Source organism: Micropterus salmoides, unplaced genomic scaffold, assembly GCF_014851395.1.
Source record: "Micropterus salmoides isolate LMB-PRFRI ecotype aquatic unplaced genomic scaffold, ASM1485139v1 Ms_hic_scaffold_2299, whole genome shotgun sequence".
NCBI classification, from domain to species: domain Eukaryota; kingdom Metazoa; phylum Chordata; class Actinopteri; order Centrarchiformes; family Centrarchidae; genus Micropterus; species Micropterus salmoides.
The window spans coordinates 17,974-38,737 of record NW_024041483.1 but is presented as its reverse complement, the minus strand read 5'-3'; the positions used below and the strand labels follow the sequence as shown (position 1 = coordinate 38,737).

The following is a 20,764-nucleotide window of genomic DNA, read 5'->3' as shown; positions in this document are numbered from 1 at the left end:
CTGGGTATCAATTCTCATAAATTTATTAAATTGCATAACTAAATTTAGGTTTGCTACAATCACAAAACACAATGTAGACTAAAGTGGTGAACATTTCTTTATTTGCAGTTTATATTGTTATCAGATATAATAAAGAGGAGACTGTTACTAGAGTTAAATGCTCGTTCCTGTTAAATGAAGCTGAAATCCAGCTGCTGTGTTCTGAACTGGCTGCAGAAAATAAAGATTTTCACAACTGATGCAGGAAAAGACATTTTATAAAACTCACAGTGGGCTTCCTGATATGAGATGAACTCAAGACTTGAATATTGTTGTTCAAAGTCAGACTGAAACAGAAACAGCTGAGCACAAAACACACAAACATTTCTCACACTGATAAATAAAAACAAAAACAATCAGTAATAAAAACCTAAAAATGATCTGATGAGATTTTTGTTATTGTTGAAGAAATACTGTGAGCCAGGTTCAGGTGTGAAGAAGTTTCAGAGACTGATGAAGACTTAACATAGCATGGTTTATTGAGCCCGGCCGAGGAGACACAGTGCCAGCATACAACATGTGAACACATCAAATGCCAACACCAAATCTGAAGGATGACATCTTTTGGTCCCTTTTATGTTTCTGTCTTCCCCCTAGTGCCTGTAGGTTTCCCTATTAGCTCATCTTTAACTGGCCTTAACCCAGAACAACTCATCTATCTGATGTTTAGACTCCAGTGCTTCATCATGTTGGAATCTGTCACTACCCATGAGTTGTGCTCTAACCTGTGGAGCCAGTAGGTTCTTGGAAACATTCTTGTAGGACTCAACCTTGTATGATTACCGGAGAACACCGATATCTGCTAGCCTGACGCATGAGCTACTGACTCTACCTAATCAGTCTGTTGTTGTCTCGCTGACAAGGACGTGTGAGAAACACCTCGAGCTAGAAGGTCAGAAAACACTTATGGGGTCAGCTAAATTAAGGCTCACGCAGACGACACGACTTTCAGCGTCGGCCGATGGCCGTGCTGTTCACACTGCACAACTTGCCGTCTTGTGACGTGAGTCTTGAAGTCATCGTGGCGTTCACACTACCTGACTGATCGGTGACAGGGGGTCACACACTACACGAGCTGACAGCGGCTGTGTCACCCGACGCTGGTCTCCAAACCACGTTTTGTCAAGAAAACACATGTGAAATGTGAAACGGGAAATGAGCGATCCTGTACATGAAACAACTGTTTGTTATTATAAAGAGAAAGACTCTGGGTGAAAGAAAGGATTAGCACAGGCAGGTAGCAGGGATCGTCTGAGCTACAGAGAGCTGGAGGGGAGTAAAAAGTGTTTTGCGGTGAAAAGTAGCTGCCTGCTCTCATTGGCTGGATGTGGATGTCGAGTCGGCCGAATCCTCCAGATATTTGGATGCTAGATATCTGGCTGGCGTCTGCGATGTGTCAGAAATGTGTCGGGAAGCCGTTTTGAAGCGTCCTTGAGTAGTTCACACATGACGACTGGCGACCGCCGATCGATCTCTGATTTACCCCTGATCACAGCCTGACGGTCGCCGAGCGGCAAATCGGGCTTAAAACTGTGTGGTGTGAACTAGGCTTTACTCTAAGCTAGACCTGTCTGACCTTTCCTTGTTACATAAACAAAGCACCTTAAGAAATCTTCTCAACAGTTCTCTAAAGGCTTCAACTACTCGTGTAAATGTGCTGTTATTTAACTGCAGTGGAGTCTTTTCTCTGATGAGCTGATGTTGATATGGAAGTTGTTGATCAGTGGAGTCTGACAGAGGCAGAAGGGTCTCCATCGTTTTCATAGTTCACCACACCATCATCTTCATCTTCATCATTATTCACCTGTGAAACACAAACAAACCCTCACTCTGACACACTTTAACTGACAACTTTCACATCACTGACCCACATTTAACACAAGGAGATAAGAAATAACCGGACAGCACCTGAACGCACCGTCAGCTACTGTTACATGTTTCTGCCACTGAGAGAGGAAGTGTTTCTGTGGTAACGAAGGACATGTAGAAGGAAATTAAGTAATTGATTAAAGTAAAATAAATAAATATATGAGTAAATATAAAGTAGGCTACCCCAAACTGTCACATGTTCCTGCAGCTGACTGACCAGAGAGGGAGTGTTTATGTGGTACCCCAAATCCAAAATGTTCCTCCCAGTTTACTGCTGATGTTTTGAAACTGAACACAGTTCAATCAGACCCTGAACGCACCATTAGTTACTGTCAGATCTGGGGTCTCATTTATAAACGGTGCGTATGTAATAAACAGGGCTGGAAACGTGCGCACGCCACTTCCCAAGCAAAGGTTGTGATCTGTAAAAAACAAACTTGATGGGAAAATGTGCGTCCCGTAAGTAAACTCTGAACCATGCGTACGCACATAAAGAGGAGAAATGAGAAACATGGCAGAAGGATGAAACTGTTTGAAATGAAGGCCTACTACTGTGTAACATATATAGAAATATTACCTCTGAGTAGTATAGGCTTAAAGCCTTTCTAAATAATCACACACTCGTTTGATTGATTTCCCCTGAAGTGCGCAATAAAAAAAACATAATTTAAGATAATTTGCGGCGCACAAAAAGAACCATGACTGAGGATAATAAACACAAACAGAGATTCTGTTTCTGCAAGAGAACACCTCAAATATGTTGGACACTTTAATCAGGAATCATATTAATTAATACGCCTACTTGCATGCATTGAATTTATTCTCATAAATAAGGTGAACAGGAGGACAAATTATATTTAAATTGATGCCGTCTTCAGTGCGTCAGTCGAGCAAATAGGAGAGCAGAGTTTCACGTGTTGTAATCACATGTTCGTTTCCTTATCGAGCCAAACGCTGAGCGCCAGCGTGTGGATGTGATGCGCTGCTTGTAAAAACACATTATGGAAAAATAACACTATTTTATTGTCATTTACAACAAGTCACCTGCTATTTCTTTTAACTCATCGCCAGCCTCGTTAAGGGAGTGGACTGTTTGTGTCGCCTAAATAAATGTTTAAACACAGGTGGAATGCATTTGGTTTACTCTCTTTTCAAACGGGGGATCTTGGGTACCTGGGTCATCCAGCGACGTCACTACTCAAGAGGGAGGCCCCTTCCTGCAGATTGGTTATAAAGGGGTGGAGCTCCGGCGCCCCCTTTCCTCCGGTGCGTGAAAGTGCGTTTTTTACCCACCAAACAACATGTTTCAGCTTCACCAAAGGAACATCAGTGTCACACTGAGATAAATCTCCTTTTGTAGCTTCTCTGTCAGAATTTGCCTCCTTTTCTTCCTGCAGTCAGGACGTATTAATATTAACGAGGGGCGTTTCACTGACCATTCACAGGCAACTATGGGCGTTTGAAGGGTCGGACATGGAGCTCCCTATGCGCCACATTTCAAGTTGGTTGTGATTTGTAAAGGGAACTAGCTTACAACTGTGCGTACGCACGGTTTTATAAGTCTGAATATTTTTTGCCGTACGCCATTTTTGGCTTTTGGGCGCACGTACACTGTTAGTGAGGTTTCTACGCACAGTTTTATAAATGATCTTTATCTGACTGGCTGCTGGACAGTTTGCATTGGAACTAGATTTTATAGTAGTACAGTAACGTGGACGTTGTTTTTGGAAATAAAACTAAACTATCTGTGTTGTTTAAAGCTGCTAGAGGTTAAGTGAGAAAATACTGCATGATGTGATGTAATTTAGGTGAACTGACCCTTTAATCTGGAATAATGTTCAGTTTGTATTGACACTGTGTCAAAGACGTGTTGATTCAGATCTATGGCGTCTTTGGAGGCTGTAGTTTGTGTTGGTGTTGTACTTAAACTGTCATGTTATCTAATATTTGCATCCATTTAATTTTTTATTGTAATATTCTTTTATTTTAATTTTATATGCAATGAATCCTTTAACTTTGCTGCTACGGCCACTTCAGTACAACTCAGTGAGTCCTGTTTCTGTTTGTCTTCTTCTATCTATATCTACACTTCAGAATGAAGAACAGATGTCACAAACACTGGTTTGCTGTGTAAAGTACCAACTGTAAAAACATTATAAACTCACTGTGTTTTCATCCATCTGTGTTTTTGTCCCTGAAAAAAAAGAGAAAGAGTCGACTTTAGTTTCCACAGTGAAAATCCAGCTTGATCAAAACTTCCTGTTTCTGAGTTTCATCTGTGAATGTTCTCACCTTTAGTTCTTGTCCAGATGTTGACTGCCACAACAATTATTATGAGTGCTGCTAAACCCACAGACACAATGATGAACCTCCAGAACGATTCTGAAAACATAAGAAACATTTTGACTGCACAGTTCAGTTCTGTTTGAAATCCTGCAGCTAAAGTAGCAACGAATCACAGACTTTCATCAGCTCACAGTTTTCCTGCATGTCTTTGCTAACTGTGAATGTAGTCGTCTGATTTGTGAGCAGCAGTGGATCTTGTGGATTGAGCAACAACAACTGAGTGAGACTGACTGAATAAGAGAATATCTCCACCCACAGCCGAGCGTCGCTCTGACATTCAGACTTTAGACTCCAGAAGAGGACAGAGAGAGAGAATGTAATCACTTTCTATTTTATGATTTATACTTTGATGACTGGCTTTATAACTTAAAAATCAAAATATAAAATCAATAAAAAAAGTTTGTTTTAATTTAGTATGGGGAGAGAAAGAGGCTGACAGGAAGACAGAGAGACTCCAGAGAAAGATGAGTTACTACCTTGAAGTTTTGTTGAAGCATCATTGGTTGTTGTTGTTGTTGTAAGTGGTTTTGTGTTTTCTGTCGTTGTTGTTGTTGTTTGTTTGTCACCCAACAAGCTGACACTGCTGGTAGGTTATGTGTTTGAGTTAAACCTATAGAGAGGCCCTGTCCTTTGATTATAAATCAAATGTGTCAGCTAGGGAGTGTGTAGTCGCTGTTTTTAAGGACTGATTCTGGAGCAGCATCATGGAGCCTCCTCCAAAGCTGCCAGTGTTGAAAAGACATCTTATCTAAATAAGATATAAGATCCTCCAGATTTAAGCTAAGAGCACAAGTCATTTCAATTCAGTCAATTTATTTATTCTTCTTATTTCACAGCAGGTCCATCAGCCTCCACCTCTACCTCCATCACTGGTTTCATCCAGGAAGCTGACAGTGCTGGTAAGTTTAGGCCTACATCAACAATAACTAAACAATTATTCACCTCTAGCAACACTCAGTGTATGAACATGTCAACTTACTGAAATGACTTATTTTATGTGTTAATCTTCCTCATAGGTCTACCTGTGGCTACTGAAGTGGAGAGCAGTACCATCGTGGTACCAGCACACCTGTCTCTCCAGTTTCTGCTGCTCCAGTGGATCCAGCTGACTGGACATCAGGACTTAACGACCAGTTACACGTTGATGTGGTGAGCGGTAAAACCAGCACAGGTTGACAGAGACATTTAGACTTTTCCAAAAAGACACTCAGACAGTAAAAGTCTTTTCTATCATTACATGTTTAGATCACTCATAAAGAAGCAGGTTGAGAAAATGATTCTGTCAGCTGTTTCCTAGTTTTTGTCTCTTAAACTCTTGTTTGGCTGTTATTAAAGATTTAAGCTTTGGTCATAATCACTTTATGAGTCTTTTTATTCAGCACTAAGTTCATCAGTGTCTACTGGCTCTTGAACTGCCATTAAGCTCAGTAGCTCTGGTGGTATCATGTGTTTCCTGTTTGACTTCAAACATAGTAGATATAATAATATAGAGTTATTGTTTTTCAGCAGAATCAGCTTTATTGCCAAGTAGGTTCAAGAAATTTGCTTTGGTGTGTTTGTGCTAAACAAACATGGCAGGTTTAGAAACATGAGAAAGATTCATCGGGTCTTATTTAAAAACAAGAGATGTTTCTGTGTCATACAGTGGGTACGGAAAGTATTCAGACCCCTTTAAATTTTTCACTCTTTGTTTCATTGCAGCCATTTTCCAAAAATCAAAAAAGTTCATTTTATTTCTCAGTAATGTACACTCAGCACCCCATCTTGACAGAAAAAAAACAGAAATGTAGAAATTTTTGCAAATTTATTAAAAAAGAAAAACTGAAATATCACATGGTCATAAGTATTCAGACCCTTTGCTCAGTATTTAGTAGAAGCACCCTTTTGATCTAATACAGCCATGAGTCGTTTTGGGAAAGATGCAACAAGTTTTTCACATCTGGATTTGGGTATCCTCTGCCATTCCTCCTTGCAGATCCTCTCCAGTTCTGTCAGGTTGGATGGTAAACGTTGGTGGACAGCCATTTTCAGGTCTCTCCAGAGATGCTCAGTTGGGTTTAAGTCAGGGCTCTGGCTGGGCCATTCAAGAACAGCCACGGAGTTGTTGTGAAGCCACTCCTTCGTTATTTTAGCGGTGTGCTTAGGGTCATTGTCTTGTTGGAAGGTAAACCTTCGGCCCAGTCTGAGGTCCAGAGCACTCTGGAAAAGGTTTTCGTCCAGGATATCCCTGTACTTGGCCGCATTCATCTTTCCCTCGATTGCAACCAGTCGTCCTGTCCCTGCAGCTGAAAAACACCCCCACAGCATGATGCTGCCACCACCATGCTTCACTGTTGAGACTGTATTGGACAGGTGATGAGCAGTGCCTGGTTTTCTCCACACATACCGCTTAGAATTAAGGCCAAAAAGTTCTATCTTGGTCTCATCAGACCAGAGGATCTTATTTATCACCATCTTGGAGTCCTTCAGGTGTTTTTTAGCAAACTCCATGCGGGCTTTCATGTGTCTTGCACTGAGGAGAGGCTTCCGTCGGGCCACTCTGCCATAAAGCCCCGACTGGTGGATTGCTGCAGTGATGGTTGACTTACTACAACTTTCTCCCATCTCCCGACTGCATCTCTGGAGCTCAGCCACAGTGACCTTTGGGTTCTTCTTTACCTCTCTCACCAAGGCTCTTCTCCCCCGATAGCTCAGTTTGGCCGGACGGCCAGCTCTAGGAAGGGTTCTGGTCGTCCCAAACGTCTTCCATTTGAGGATTATGGAGGCCACTGCGCTCTTAGGAACCTTAAGTGCAGCAGAAATTTTTTTGTAACCTTGGCCAGATCTGTGCCTTGCCACAATTCTGTCTCTGAGCTCTTCAGGCAGTTCCTTTGACCTCATGATTCTCATTTGCTCTGACATGCACTGTGAGCTGTAAGGTCTTATATAGACAGGTGTGTGGCTTTCCTAATCAAGTCCAATCAGTATAATCAAACACAGCTGGACTCAAATGAAGGTGTAGAACCATCTCAAGGATGATCAGAAGAAATAGACAGCACCTGAGTTAAATATGAGTGTCACGGCAAAGGGTCTGAATACTTATGACCATGTGATATTTCAGTTTTTCTTTTTTAATAAATTTGCAAAAATTTCTACATTTCTGTTTTTTTCTGTCAAGATGGGGTGCTGAGTGTACATTACTGAGAGATAAAATGAACTTTTTTGATTTTTGGAAAATGGCTGCAATGAAACAAAGAGTGAAAAATTTAAAGGGGTCTGAATACTTTCCGTACCCACTGTATATAGTGACGACGCCCGACAGTCAGAGGGGCCTCCAACTAAATTTTCAATAGGGCCCCCGAAGGCCGAGGGCCGGCTCTGCTTCCTGTATTCTGTATTTACTATGATGAAGGGTTTGTTTAGTCTTTGCAGTCACTTAATTAAAGAAGATTTTTTCTGTTTTGCCATAAAATTCAAAAATACTTGTACAACAACGTTTATGAAAATGAATAAAATAAAAAGTAAAATAATGAAGTTCAGTATGTGGAGAGAAAGAGGCTGACAGGAAGACAGAGAGACTCCAGAGAAAGATGAGTTACTACCTTGTAGTTTTGTTGAAGCATCATTGGTTGTTGATTTTGTGTTTTCAGTTGTTGTTACTGGTTCAGTTGTTGTTGCTGGTTTAGTTGTTGTTGTTGTTGCTGGTTTAGTTGTTGTTGTTGTTGCTGGTTTAGATGTCAGAGATATTGCGAGAGAAAGAAAACAAGAGTAAAGTTCATCACTGTGAAAAGTCATCAAATAAACAAATGTTTTGGTGGTTTTAATCATCTTGAACAGGGTGTGTTTCCCAAAAGCATCGTTGCTGACTGCGGTAGCAACTTCCTTGGTTGGAACTTTGCAGTTGCGACGCAACTGTTTCCTAAAACCCTAGTTGGAACTACGGAGGTAACTAAGTTGGTAACTTACACGGTACGAACCATCGTTAAGCGACGCAGGTGTTCCCTGAAACCATAGTTCAGACGAACGTTCGCACCAACTGTTGTTAAGTTGCATAGTTGGAACTACAGCTCCTGACCTGTGGTTAGAAGCTTAGTTCACGGTGACTACGTCACAGAGAGCAGAAAATGCAGTGTTAGGAGGTGGATGTGATGTGTTTTAAGCAGGGAATGTTAGATAATCCTGCTGTACAAACATGTTTAAGGTGAATTTTTTTTGTTAATGTAGTTGTAAAAGTACTTTTAAATGTATTTGTGGGGTCATGGGTAGGGTTGCATTGATTCAGTAGGCTACTAAGTATCTCAGTGTAGACCATCTACAAACAGCAGGTGTTTTTCTCACAGATTACCCGTCTGCTCACAATAACTTAATTTAATATTACTCACCCAGTACAAAGGTTAAAGGACAAAACGGAGAATGTAAAGACAAGACTTTTAATATTACCTACATGTATACGTTTCTGGGCCTCTGGGGAAGATGGGTGTTCTCTAGTCTTCATTACAAACATAAAAAGGGACAGCATAAAATCCATGAAAGTACTGTAATGAATAAATCCCTGAGAGTTTTCGTTGCCTTTATAACAAAGATAAATAGAGAACTCACGGGAGTCGTATCTGTCTCAATAGAGAACATGCGTAAGCTCAGACACTTAGCGCACTGAGCTGTTCTCAAAACCTAGATGTCAGATGCCAAGAGATTCATAATAGTGTTACAGTGTTGACACAAAGATACTAAACCTATTTCACTAAATGTCTTGTAATCGCTAATAGTTCTTCATTTTTTCTTCTAAGTTATAGCCGATATTTAGGCTAAATAAAATGATTAGGTTATATATTATTTATATTGTTGATTTCATTAATGCTATTGTTGATTTTCTTGTTGTTGCCGGTACGACAATAATATAAAAAGCCTAAATAATAAGTTAGCAAAATAATGTCACTTAATATCGGTCACAACTGACATATTTAGGCAGAATATGACGTTTTGTGAGTTTCGTGCTGTGAAAGTCAGACGAACACACCTGGAAACATGTTAGTTCGACCTACGTTGGCTCAAACTAAGTTAGTTCAAAGTATGACAGTTTAGGGAAACGGTCGTATTTCAGATGTTTGTTTGTGTAACGATGCATCGTACCAACATAGTTCAACGTTACCTTACGTGGTTGTTCGGGAAACGCACACCAGCTCAGCATATTCTCACCTGTTTTCTCACCTGAGGACTGAGGGCTGAAGGTGAACAGCTGCACTTTTCCAGAGTAACCATCTGTCACTTCACACTTCAAGTTAGACTTTGATTTGTTACTAAAATTAGAATCCGGGAAAGACACAGCGGCGTAGCAGACAGACTGTGATGTCTTCATGTCTTTGTTATCTTTGTCCACATCTTTACCCTCATACAGCCACTTCACTGTGTGACTACAGAACTGTTCACGTGTCGACACAGAACAGGTTAACGTCACCTTATCAGCGTCCTTTTGTTCAGTCACTGGTGAAGATGGAGATATTGTGAGAGAAAGACAACAAGAGTAAAGTTAACTTCATCACTGTGATCATAATTATTGTAATGTTTCAGTATATTGTTCTAACAAGACAGTTTGAGCTGAAAACATTATGATGGAAATACTCACTGGTAATAACAGACAGAAGAACCGGAGAGTCTGGAGCTTGTTGTCCTGATATCAACTGTCTGCAGGTGTAACGACCAACATCCTCGACTGTGACCTTCTTTATAACCAGAGAACAGTTCTCTGGAACACTCAGTCTGTCTGATTTAGCTTTGGCGTCTTTGTGAATCTGCCCAAGTTTAACCAGCGCTACTGCTGATCTGCTTCCTGAACCATCAAAGAGCCATGTAGTATTTTCACATTTTTTCTGACCGTCTATCACATTTTCACAAGGCAAAGTGACGTCATCTCCAACTCTGACAGTGAAGGAGAGGGGAAGTTTTCCAGCTGCTGCTGTGGAGAAAATGATGAAAAATAAAGTGAAATGAGAAAATGTCTGTTATGTTCATAGTTAGTGACGATTATTTCTTTATCCTTAGTTTCCAAGAGTTCACTAAACTCACCACATTAGAAACAACAGATTTGGTTTTCTTAGTTAAATCAAATGTAGCTAATAAAGAATCTTTAATAATATTGATCAAGTTATTTTTTACAATGTGCCTTCCATTTATATATGTGATATATGTATTCTTACCTGTAAACTGAAGCACCGCTGGAAGAAATAAAGAAATCCATTTGAACTCAACCATCATGATTCTCTGAGTCTCTCCTTCTTCTGTCTCTTGTTCTCGTGCTCAGAACTGTCTGAGTTTCTAAACTAGTGCTTTAGTAGAGAGACGCAGCAGCTACTTCCTGTGGTTAGGATGATGTCACTTCATCATGGTGACTTTTAGTCTGTTTTAGATTTCAGTCTCTCTGAATTTCTTATTGATGTCCAAACAGCCAAAAACTCTGTTACAATTTTTACAATTTTTAGAGGCTTTTACATTTTAGAAATGTAGTTTTCTCTCATCCACAGTGACTGACAGAGACCCCAAATTCTTGATCAGCAACATGAGATGCAGCCATCAGAGTTCACACTTTGTTCATTCAGGTCTATTTGTGACAATGACGTGTTTCACCAAGCGAAAAGAAGAAGAAGAGGAAGCTGAACGTGAGAAAATTGTTAGTTAAGGTAAATGTTCGAAATGATGCAACTTGTTTTCTTCAGATAGTGTTTATTAGAAAACAGAGAGGATCCATGGTGATGTTTGACAGCACACATGAACAGACAGGTGAAGAGTCAAACTCCTCTCCCACCAGAATCTGACTCCTGATGTCCATGGTGCAATATGGTGATACTGTAGCAGCTGCTGAAGAACACAGATAAGATGATATTTTACTGCTCTGAGATCTGCTGGTTCCTCATTTTATCTTTGCAGATATTTTTGTTCAGAGATCTGAAGAGGAAGTGTTTCTGTGAGAATGTGGTTAAAAACAGCAGCAGAGCTCTGGAGGTTTGACCCTTTAATGACCAGATAAACATCAGAAACACAGGAGGTTTTCTTCAGGCCTTGTCCCTGTTACCATTTTCCTTCCATCCTTGTACTTACAGTCCTTGTTTGTCCGGATGACTCTACGGATACTGTAATCTTTTACACAACCGCTGCATCTCTCTAGCCCTCTGTGTTTTGTACCTCTCTCTCTCTCTGTGCATGCTGGGAGTCTGGTGTTGGTGAGTGTGGCTGAGAGTTTGTGAGTGAGACTTCCTTTTTTCCTCCTACTGTGTTTACTGTGTGTGTTTGGGTGTTTTTGGTTGACAGTAAGCTGTGTTTGTTGGAGGGGAAGTGGTCCTCAGAGAAGCCGCCCCTGTCTCTAAAGCATGGGGTGAGGGTGGTGCCGCAGCCCAGCACCACAGTAGTTTGTTCTGGCCTCCCTGCTGGCGGCGCTTTCTGTCTGCATCACTCGGGTCCCACCATTTATTTCCAATGAGATGTGGAGCAAGAACTAAAGGAAGATCTGTGTTTATGGTTATAAAGGTTTTTGTGATGGAGACTGTCAGGCCAAACCATATACATACACCTTGCATCATCTTGTCACAAGATCGCTGAAGTAATTGCCGACGTAATCTGCACTCTGCGCATGCGTTGGCGTCTGTAGCCACCTGTCGGAAGCTCCGTCTTAAACCGAACTCTTATCCAGTTTTAATCCACTCTTTTTTGTTACCTTTTTTATATCCTTTTTATTTAACTTAAGTTTTTAACTTAAGTTTTATGTGGGTTAAAGATTTTAGTCATCCGACATGGATTTTAAGCTAGATGACCGTAAAAACGCGATCAACGCTACTGATCGCAACAAAGCTCCGGTGACTATGCTAGCCGATATAACTCTGCCCCATGAGGACTGCACACTCCTTAAGAAAGTGAACAAGAAGATTGCTTAGACCTTATGGAAGACATCCGACGACTTTCAGAGGAACTCAAAGAGAAAAATTCCCTGCTGACTGGCTTTATGGATGTTTCTCCCGCCAACATCCAGGACACCGTGTTATGTGACCCCTCTGGCCTTCCCAGGCTTTCATCCTGCTCGACTCCGAAGCATCAGTCAACCTGGGCTGAAGTGGTGGTCCGTGGCTTTAAGAGAGGCTCGGACGGGGCTGCCTCTCCTCCGGACATCGGCCTCTCCAACCGCTATGCAGCCCTGTCTAACGACAACCACCGTCTGTTACTGCTACTCCAACACAACACTCAACAGCTCACACACTCCATCCTCAGTCCGCACGCAGTGTTGAAGCAGATTCTGCTCAGTCCTGCTCTGGAACCACACAACCGGCATCTCCTCGTCCTCTTTTCTCCCCAACCACACTAATAATTGGTGACTCCATAACCAGAAACCTCCATTTCTTTAACGCTACCACTCACTGCTTCCCTGATGCCACCACGGCTGACATTTAAAAAAAACTCCAGGACCTGATGCCGTCGCTCCCTGTCCTCCATCACAAGAGTGATGGTCCATGTTGGAACAAATGACACAGCTCTTCGGCAGTCTGAGCTGACAAAATCAGATTTTAACCGTCTTTGTAACTTTTTAAAGCAGTGTGGAAAGTCCGTTTTTATCTCTGGTCCCATTCCCACAGTTGGTCGCGGTGCTGGCCGCTTCAGTAGACTCCTTGGCCTCCACGACTGGCTCCAGTCCGCCTGCAGGGCTCACCGTGTGTGTTATGTGGATAATTTTAATATTTTCTGGCAAAGAATGTCTCTTTTTTAAGACAGACGGACTTCACCCAAACAAACGGGGCTCAGAAATGTTAGCTGCACACATACAGCATTTGGTGCGGTCCACACATGACTTACGTGAATGACTAATCATTCATGCAGCACACCTGGACACACCACCGCTCACTGAACAGATCTCTGCCTCACTGCCACAAACAACTGTCTCCACCTGCTGGCATGTAAAGCCGTCTGCTCCCAGCGCTGTTCAAAGACTTCTATTCGTGTCATCATTACGCTTAGACCAGTAAACCGAAATGTGCACATCCCACACAGAAATATTAGTAATCTCTTAAGGATTAGGACAACTGCACCAACTCCAGCACCCAGAACAAACTCATTTAAAATGGCTCTCTTCAATGTGAGATCACTTTCAAGTAAGACTTTTATCTTAAATGATTTTATCTTGTCTGCAAATCTAGATTTTATGTTTTTAACTGAATCCTGGTTGCAGATGAATGACTATACACACACCCTCTGTCTATAGATTTTTTTGTCTCACTCATGACCAGCCTCAGGCCCGTTCAGGTTCCTGTGTGAAACTTTATACAAAGACAATATTATTTTTTATTTTCATTGAAGTTACGTAGGTTTGCGTATTTTGACTCTAATATCCTGTCTTGAACTTTCCTCACGTGGACTTAAAGGCTACGTTCACACTGCAATGCACTCATTAAATTTTTGATTTATGAAATGTGTCAGTATGTGCCTCACCAGCTTCCCTTGCTAAGCATTAACTCAGTCCTCCATTACGGTCTGAGCTGCTTGTATCTGATGCTGCCTGTACATCTCTGGCTGTGCTTTTACTGGCTGAGGCTGCCTGTATTTCACCTGGGTCTGTGCGACTTTCTAAAAACTTCTGTGTTTCAGCTGTGTGCTGGCTGATGATCCAGCATCTCCTCTGCAGACAAACTTCAGCATAGCCCCAGTAAATTATAAATCAATACTTGCAAGATATTAATGTTATCAGCTGCATCAAAAAAGTTGCTAGGATGTGTGAACTTCTCTGGGACGTTGGCCCAGGTTTGGACAGGGCAGACCAGAAAGGGTTAATGCGAGAGGATGTTTGTGTTCAAACAGTGGAAAAACAGTATTGCTGCCAGATTTTGGGAGCGACTGATTGCTTCTTATGCGAGAAGACGTGGACAACAGGAAGATATGTTCTGTGTATAAAAATGTGTAGATTCAGACTTGATCCTCTGTCTTTTTACCATTTCATAAACACCATGCTGTGTGAAAGGTTCCCTCACTTCCTGTACTTTATCGATCAGAATTTAGACGATGTCATAATGTTGATGATGTCATAAACACCGTTCTGAGGGGAAAGTGATGTCACTGCCTGCTTCCACATTCTGAAGATCAAAGCCACAGAGTGAACACATTCTGAAACTTCAGCTCCTCAGTCTAATGAATCATTTACAACTGAGCTTCGTGTACAGAGCCCAGAAAAACAAGCGGTGGTTAACACAGTCGTTAAGAGAGAAGAAAAATGAGCTGCATCGAGGAAACGGTCCCTTCTGAGAAGTTCTTTGACAATCTGGGCATGGACGTCAGCCAAGAACAAGCAGATATATCTGACCAAGAAATCAAAGTGGACGTGGATGCAGTCATTCAACAACTGGAAGGAATAGATCTCCAACTGCAAAGGTACGCTAGACAATATGAGAAAAAACAACTAGCAGAGCTCCATGAAAATAGCCAAACTCAAAAGAATTGGATGCAATGTCCAACGCTATGCAAGTGGCGAAAGAAGCCATTCTGAAAACCAATGAAGCTTCCAGACCGCAGTCTGAAGAGGAGACGTTACCTGTCGCTAACTGCCTTCACTTTTCCAGCAGTTGGAGAACAGACAGACTTTAATTAACGGACAAACTGTAACCTACACTGTACATTTACAGCCAGACGGAAACGTAGCGCTCATATTTTCCTCTGCTCATTTTCACCGTCACCTACTGCCACCTGTCACGTAGCTGTCCTGTGAGGGAGGAGAGGACGCTAGCTATGTGCCACCGTGCTGCACAGTGTGCGGGCGAAAATCATTAACGTTAGTCGCACATTGATTTTGTTGATCATGTGAAAGTTTAGTAGCAGCAGTTATTCAAACAGCTGTGTTACGACCCGTGAGATCTGTGGGTTGTGCTTGTCTCTTTTCTGCAGGTGTACCTGGGCCCTGAGCCTGGCGCTGCGTAAATCCCGCAGCTGGAGCTGATCAGCGGCAATCAGTGGGGCACATAAGCTGAGCCAGTGAAGTGCTCTCAGGCTCACTCTTCCTTGGTTGCTCGTGTTAGACTGTGTGACTTACAGTGTGGTTGGTTTACTGTGTGGTTTATTGTGCGGTAGACACCAGTTGCCCTGACGATGATCTCCCTCCTCTTTTCGACAGTTGCTAGAGAGACAAAAACAATACAGAAATACTTAAGAACTGCACATACTCACATGTCCAGTGATGTTAATGGTATGTGTCCTACATCTTTCATATCACGGTGAAGCCTCTGCCCTGCTCTCTGTGTCAGGGATGAGCGTCTCCACATAGACGCAAACACAGAGCCAACTTAATGGCCAGCAGAGAGGCCGCAGGTAAAAACTTTAGTGAGTAAAAAGCCAGAACGTCATCAATACACCTGTTTAACAAGCGCATTGTATGTTGTAGGGCTGCAGCTAACGATGATTTTAGTATTCGAAGCTTCTATAGATTATTTCAAAGATTCATCGATGCGTCGTTTAGGAAGTACTTTTGCTTGGGCGTAAGCACGATGTGCGACAGTAATAAATGTCCCTGTGAAACACTGTGCTGTATAGTTACATGGATTAAACGAAGCATCAATGCAAAGAATTTGTGTTGATGTATTTTATGAATCGATTTAATCAATGAATCGTTTTAGCCCTAGAGCTAAAACAATGCAATGTGGCCACCGTTGATGTGCAGGAATTTTTAAAAACATGATCTTATCTATTTTTCAGGACAAGGCCTGGTGAGAGCCACTGCAGAGGATCATAGCCATCGTTGGAGTTCTGAAAGGACGTGGGTGAATATCAATCTGCCAAATGAACTTTTTTAGCGTGCATCTTCACATCTGTATATTAATACTGATATGATACTATATATGACCTTGTTTGTTTGTTACTGGAAAGAAATTAGCTTCTATTGTTTTTGACTTGAAGGACTTGACCGTGTTTTAAGCCTATGGGCGGTTTCTAGATGTTGAGCATGAACAGAACTTTAAACAATGATTTCCTGGGTGACTTTTATGGCGTTTTTCCATCACCAGTACCAGCTCAACTCGGTTTGGCTGTGCTTCGTCTTCCATTGCAGATAGTACCCAGAAATATTACCCCTCCATGTAGCTGGTCGGCATAGCGACGCCACACACAACTGCCACGACATAATGTTCAATGGGACACACACACCAGCGACCCACAAACAGCTGTCTCTTTAAGTTAAAACGTTTCAACCTTCGTCAGAATGTAAAGACAGATAAGCGGTATGAAAACCTTCCAGCTGTGTTTTCCTCTGCGTTGTTGCTGCAGCGGTCTGTGTGACGGCGGGAGCAGAGGGCTCTGTGAGCGGGCGGCTGGCCGGCCTCACACGCTCCTCCCGCGGGTTGGCTCGTTTTTTCGCGTGCCTGACCTCAGCTGACAGCAGTGAACGTAACGCTCCAGTCCACATCAAAGGGAAAACAAAAGGAAGCGCCCAGCTGTGACGGAGCCCTTTAAACTGAGTGATGACAGCAGTAGTGTGGAAGTTATGGCGTTTATTAATTTTACAATTGCTAAATTTCATTACATATGAAAACAGTCACATTTCTTACATTTTAAAATGTTTCCCGGATTCTGCTCTGAACCTGCTCGGATCAGATTCTCTCACTCTGGACTCTCAGCTACGGTTCCCCCTGCTCTGTACAGCAGCCACCAACCCGGTTCAGCATCTATTTTCACTCTGCCTCGTTCTTCACCTGCAATATATGATCCTTTTAACCTTGTAATAAATAGCCTATTTCTCTTTTATCGAACTTCTCCCTTTCTTAGACCTGCACTTGGGTCTGCTAGTCTTGCCATAACAAAGTTAAGTTTGTTATAATCACTGAAGCCCAGTTCACACTATACCATTTTAAGCCTGATTTGCTGGTCAGCGAGCTCGGCGACCGTCAGGCTGTAATCAGGGGTAAATCAGCGATCGATCCACGGTCGCCAGTCGTTATTGTGAACTACTCGACGCATAAAAACGGCTCCCCGACACATTTCTGACACATCGCCAAGGCCAGTCAGATATCTAGCATCCAAATATCTGGAGGAGTCGGCCGACTCGACATCCACATCCAGCCAATGAGAGCAGGCAGCTACTTTTACACCGCAAAACACTTTTTACTCCCCTCCAGCTCTCTGTAGCTCAGACGTTTCCTGCTACCTGCGTGTGCTGATCCATCCTTTCACCCAGATTATTTCTCTTTATAATTTCTATCTTTAAAATAACAAACAACAGCTGTTTTGTATGTTTGTGTCACGTTTCACATTTCATGTGTGTTTTCTTGACAAAACCTGGTTTGGAGACCAGCGTCGGGTGACACACCGCTGTCAGCTCGTGTAGTGTGTGACCCCCTGTCACCGATCAGTCACGTAGTGTGAACGCCACGACGACTTCAAGACGGCAAGTTGTGCAGTCTGAACAGCACGACCATCGCCCGACGCTGAAAGCCGTGTAGTCTGCAGGAGCCTTTAGTTAGCCTAGCTATGAGAATAAATAAACTCTCTCTTTTTCTCTCTCTCACTCACAGACAGACACACCGGTGCTGCCGCTATCTCTCCCACATCAGATCCTCCCTCACTTAGCAGAACTTCTTGGGCATTTATCGTTATAAAGCAATAACTGTTAAAATTATGTTTCTGTAACTTAATATCACATGATCTTGGTTTTTTAAAACCAATATTTAACAGGAATTTACTGTAAATTGATTGGATAATGGCATAAAATAAAAGTTTAAATCTATTAATATTCTGGTATTGGGCTTTAAATTAGGGTATCTGAAGGTATTTACAACATTTTCTGTTTGCTTTACATAGAAAAGTCTTTACTTTGACAAGGAGTTCTTGTAGATGGATTGGATTATCTTAAAAATATATCAAATAATACTGTATTAAAACAGCAGTCTTCTTTTTATATAATTTTAAGGTATTTCTGCAATATTTTTAGGTTTTTATACAGATTAACATTCAACAGAGAATTTTTTAATGAGATTTTTTTCTTTAACAGCAGTTCGACTGAAAAATACAGAAAATGTTGTTACGAAATATTCGTTTTCAAAAAACTAAATTTTTCTGTAAAATAATTGAAGGTTTTTTACTGTAATTTGACAGTAAGTGTTTGGCAACTTTGCTGCCAGACTTTTTACCGTAATTTTACGATTTATTTTTTTACAGTGTAGGTTATCTCTTACATAGTGTGTGTGCCATTTATTTACGTCCGGTGTTCACTCTTAAGGCTCAATATAACATTACAATTCTGACAGTTTCAGTAAAGAGCAGTGATATTTTTAGCTTCTCACACATTCAGTCGGTCCACTATAGGCGGCCACACTTTCTCTCGCTGTTTTATTGCTGTATCTGTGTTACTTTTTCTTTTATTTATCATTTTTCTTCACATGTGCTTTTATTCCTCGCTGATGCTCTTTGTCTACAAAGTATGGTGCACGCATCTTCTCCAGTTATGAAACCTAATAACCACAAACTGCTATTTTAATGCAGGCTAATGAAAAATATGCAAAACACATACATAAGAACATGGCATAACTGAAAAAAACACTTTGATAGATAAGGGACCAGGATTAACTAAGCCTGGCTGCAGTGTTGCCAGATCCTGCTCATGAATTCCAGCCCAAAAACTGTTCAAAAACCGCCAAACCGCACACAAAACCGCCCGAAATATGTTCTCAGTATTTATTTCAGTATTTTAACTTCCACGTGTCCTTACCTACGGTTACATTACATTTACATAGCCTACATACTTTATATACAAGAAATACACACTGGCAGCCAAAGCATAGGCCTACATAAATAAACTGTTTTAGGTGCATTAGCGCCACCTGCTGGACTGGAGTGTAAGGTTTTAATGACAGCATCAAAACCTTGCGGTGAAACGACTATATCCTCCACACACTCGTTTGTAAGGCGGCCTCCTGTATTTTTCCAAGTCAGATACCCTCCAGGGTGTGAACTACGGGGGATCCAGGGACCCTAAAGAGGACATCAGCTCCCCTAAAAGCACGATTTGTGATATTTGGGGGGGTCTGTAAAATATTGACAGCATGCTTTATGGCCATTCATTTCTATATTTCTCTATCCATCCGTGCGTAAAGGAGCGTCAGACTCAGCCAGAGAGAACGATCACTGACCGTCAGCAGCGGGCCGGTCGCCCTGTCCGCTCCGCTCGGTCTCCGGTATTCGGGTTGTGTCGCTAGTACGGCCGACGCGCTGTCAACGGTTCGTGATCGTTCGTCTGGCTGGATGAATATTACGCACTACTGCAGCTGGGGGCTCTCTGCAGCGCCATGCAACTTTTAAAAATGTTCCCTCTCACGGAGAAAAGAAAGGACAGGTCGCAAACAGCTGCTGTGTGAAGCGTATTGCAGCAAAATGGCTACATATGATAATATGAATCATTATATTTGTATAATTATAATAATAAGACAAACATGCCTGATATTTTCACAGTCAGCCCAGGCCTATGCTTGCAGCTATTAATGATTCAGCGGTAAGAATCCCCTCCCCGAAAGCCGTGGTACCCGCCCAATCTGGCAACACTGCCTGGCTGTTGGCCTGGTCTGGAGCAGGCTAGCTGCACAGGATAAATCGCCATGGTAACTTATGTGCTACTGCTTTCCTGAAACCGAATCAGGGCTTAATTCAGCCAGGATATCTGGAAAACCCTGGTTTAATCCGCTGTCTTGGTTTTGTGAAACAGCCCTCTGGAAACATTTTCTCCACACAGTGACACGTTTATATTTAATTCCCTATAACTTGCCACGTTATTTAACTCAGTTCGTATTACATTACTTAGGCGTGCAAAGCTGGGTGGAGACCCCGCAGGTGCCTCATCAAGTTTAATGTAGTTATTCGCTCCTTTTAATGCCATGTTTTTGAACAGGTAATCAGTCACCTCTTAAATAACGCCTTGGTCAGTCTGTATTCTCCCACACTGCCGACTTCAGCCGTTCGTTTTGTGCAAGTTGCAACAGTTTCATTTCGGTGTAGTGGAGCCTGTACAATTAATTAACTGTGACATTTCAAAGGGAGGTTAATAGCGAAATCTGGTAATAATAAAATAATAAAATAAGTGCCTGATTCCTTCCTGGCCTCCAGTATGCTCATCTTAGGAGCACTCATGGGATCTTTCCCCTTACTGACGGGTTTCTCCTAAACCTAACCATCACAGCTCAATGCCAAAACTTAACAGACTCAAATGCTCCTTTCTCCACACTGCCAGGAGAGCCCAGAGCGACATGTGCTGGCCCTTGTCTTGCCTTTAGCTCTGTATCCTAAACTATGGAGTCGTTGGACAACACAGGGAGAACCATCGACATAGATTAATACCCCTAACCCAAAAGTAAAAAAATCTCCTTTTATAACCATGTTTCCTTGACCTTGATGGAAAACGTCATGATTTCAAGGAAAGATGTGAAGGATAATTCATAAGGACTCAGGACAAGAGGACCGCGGGGCTCAGAGAATCCATAGGCGAGAGAAAGAGAGAGGGAGAGCGACCGAGCGAGAGGAGGTGCTGAGGGAA

At 42.0% G+C, this 20,764-nt stretch overlaps 2 long non-coding RNA genes across 2 annotated transcripts; one reads left to right on the top strand and one right to left on the bottom strand.

The window, feature by feature from the left end:
- Positions 1–1,803: 1,803 nt before the first annotated feature.
- LOC119917878 lies at positions 1,804–4,104 on the bottom strand. The gene is made up of 3 exons (XR_005447352.1): positions 4,074–4,104; positions 1,948–2,003; positions 1,804–1,843 (listed from the first exon to the last, which is right to left on the bottom strand). It is a non-coding gene; the product is annotated as an uncharacterized LOC119917878 (long non-coding RNA).
- A 9,753-nt stretch (positions 4,105–13,857) lies between these two features.
- LOC119917881 lies at positions 13,858–16,087 on the top strand. Its single transcript, XR_005447355.1, has 2 exons — positions 13,858–14,631; positions 15,946–16,087. It is a non-coding gene; the product is annotated as an uncharacterized LOC119917881 (long non-coding RNA).
- Positions 16,088–20,764: the final 4,677 nt, after the last annotated feature.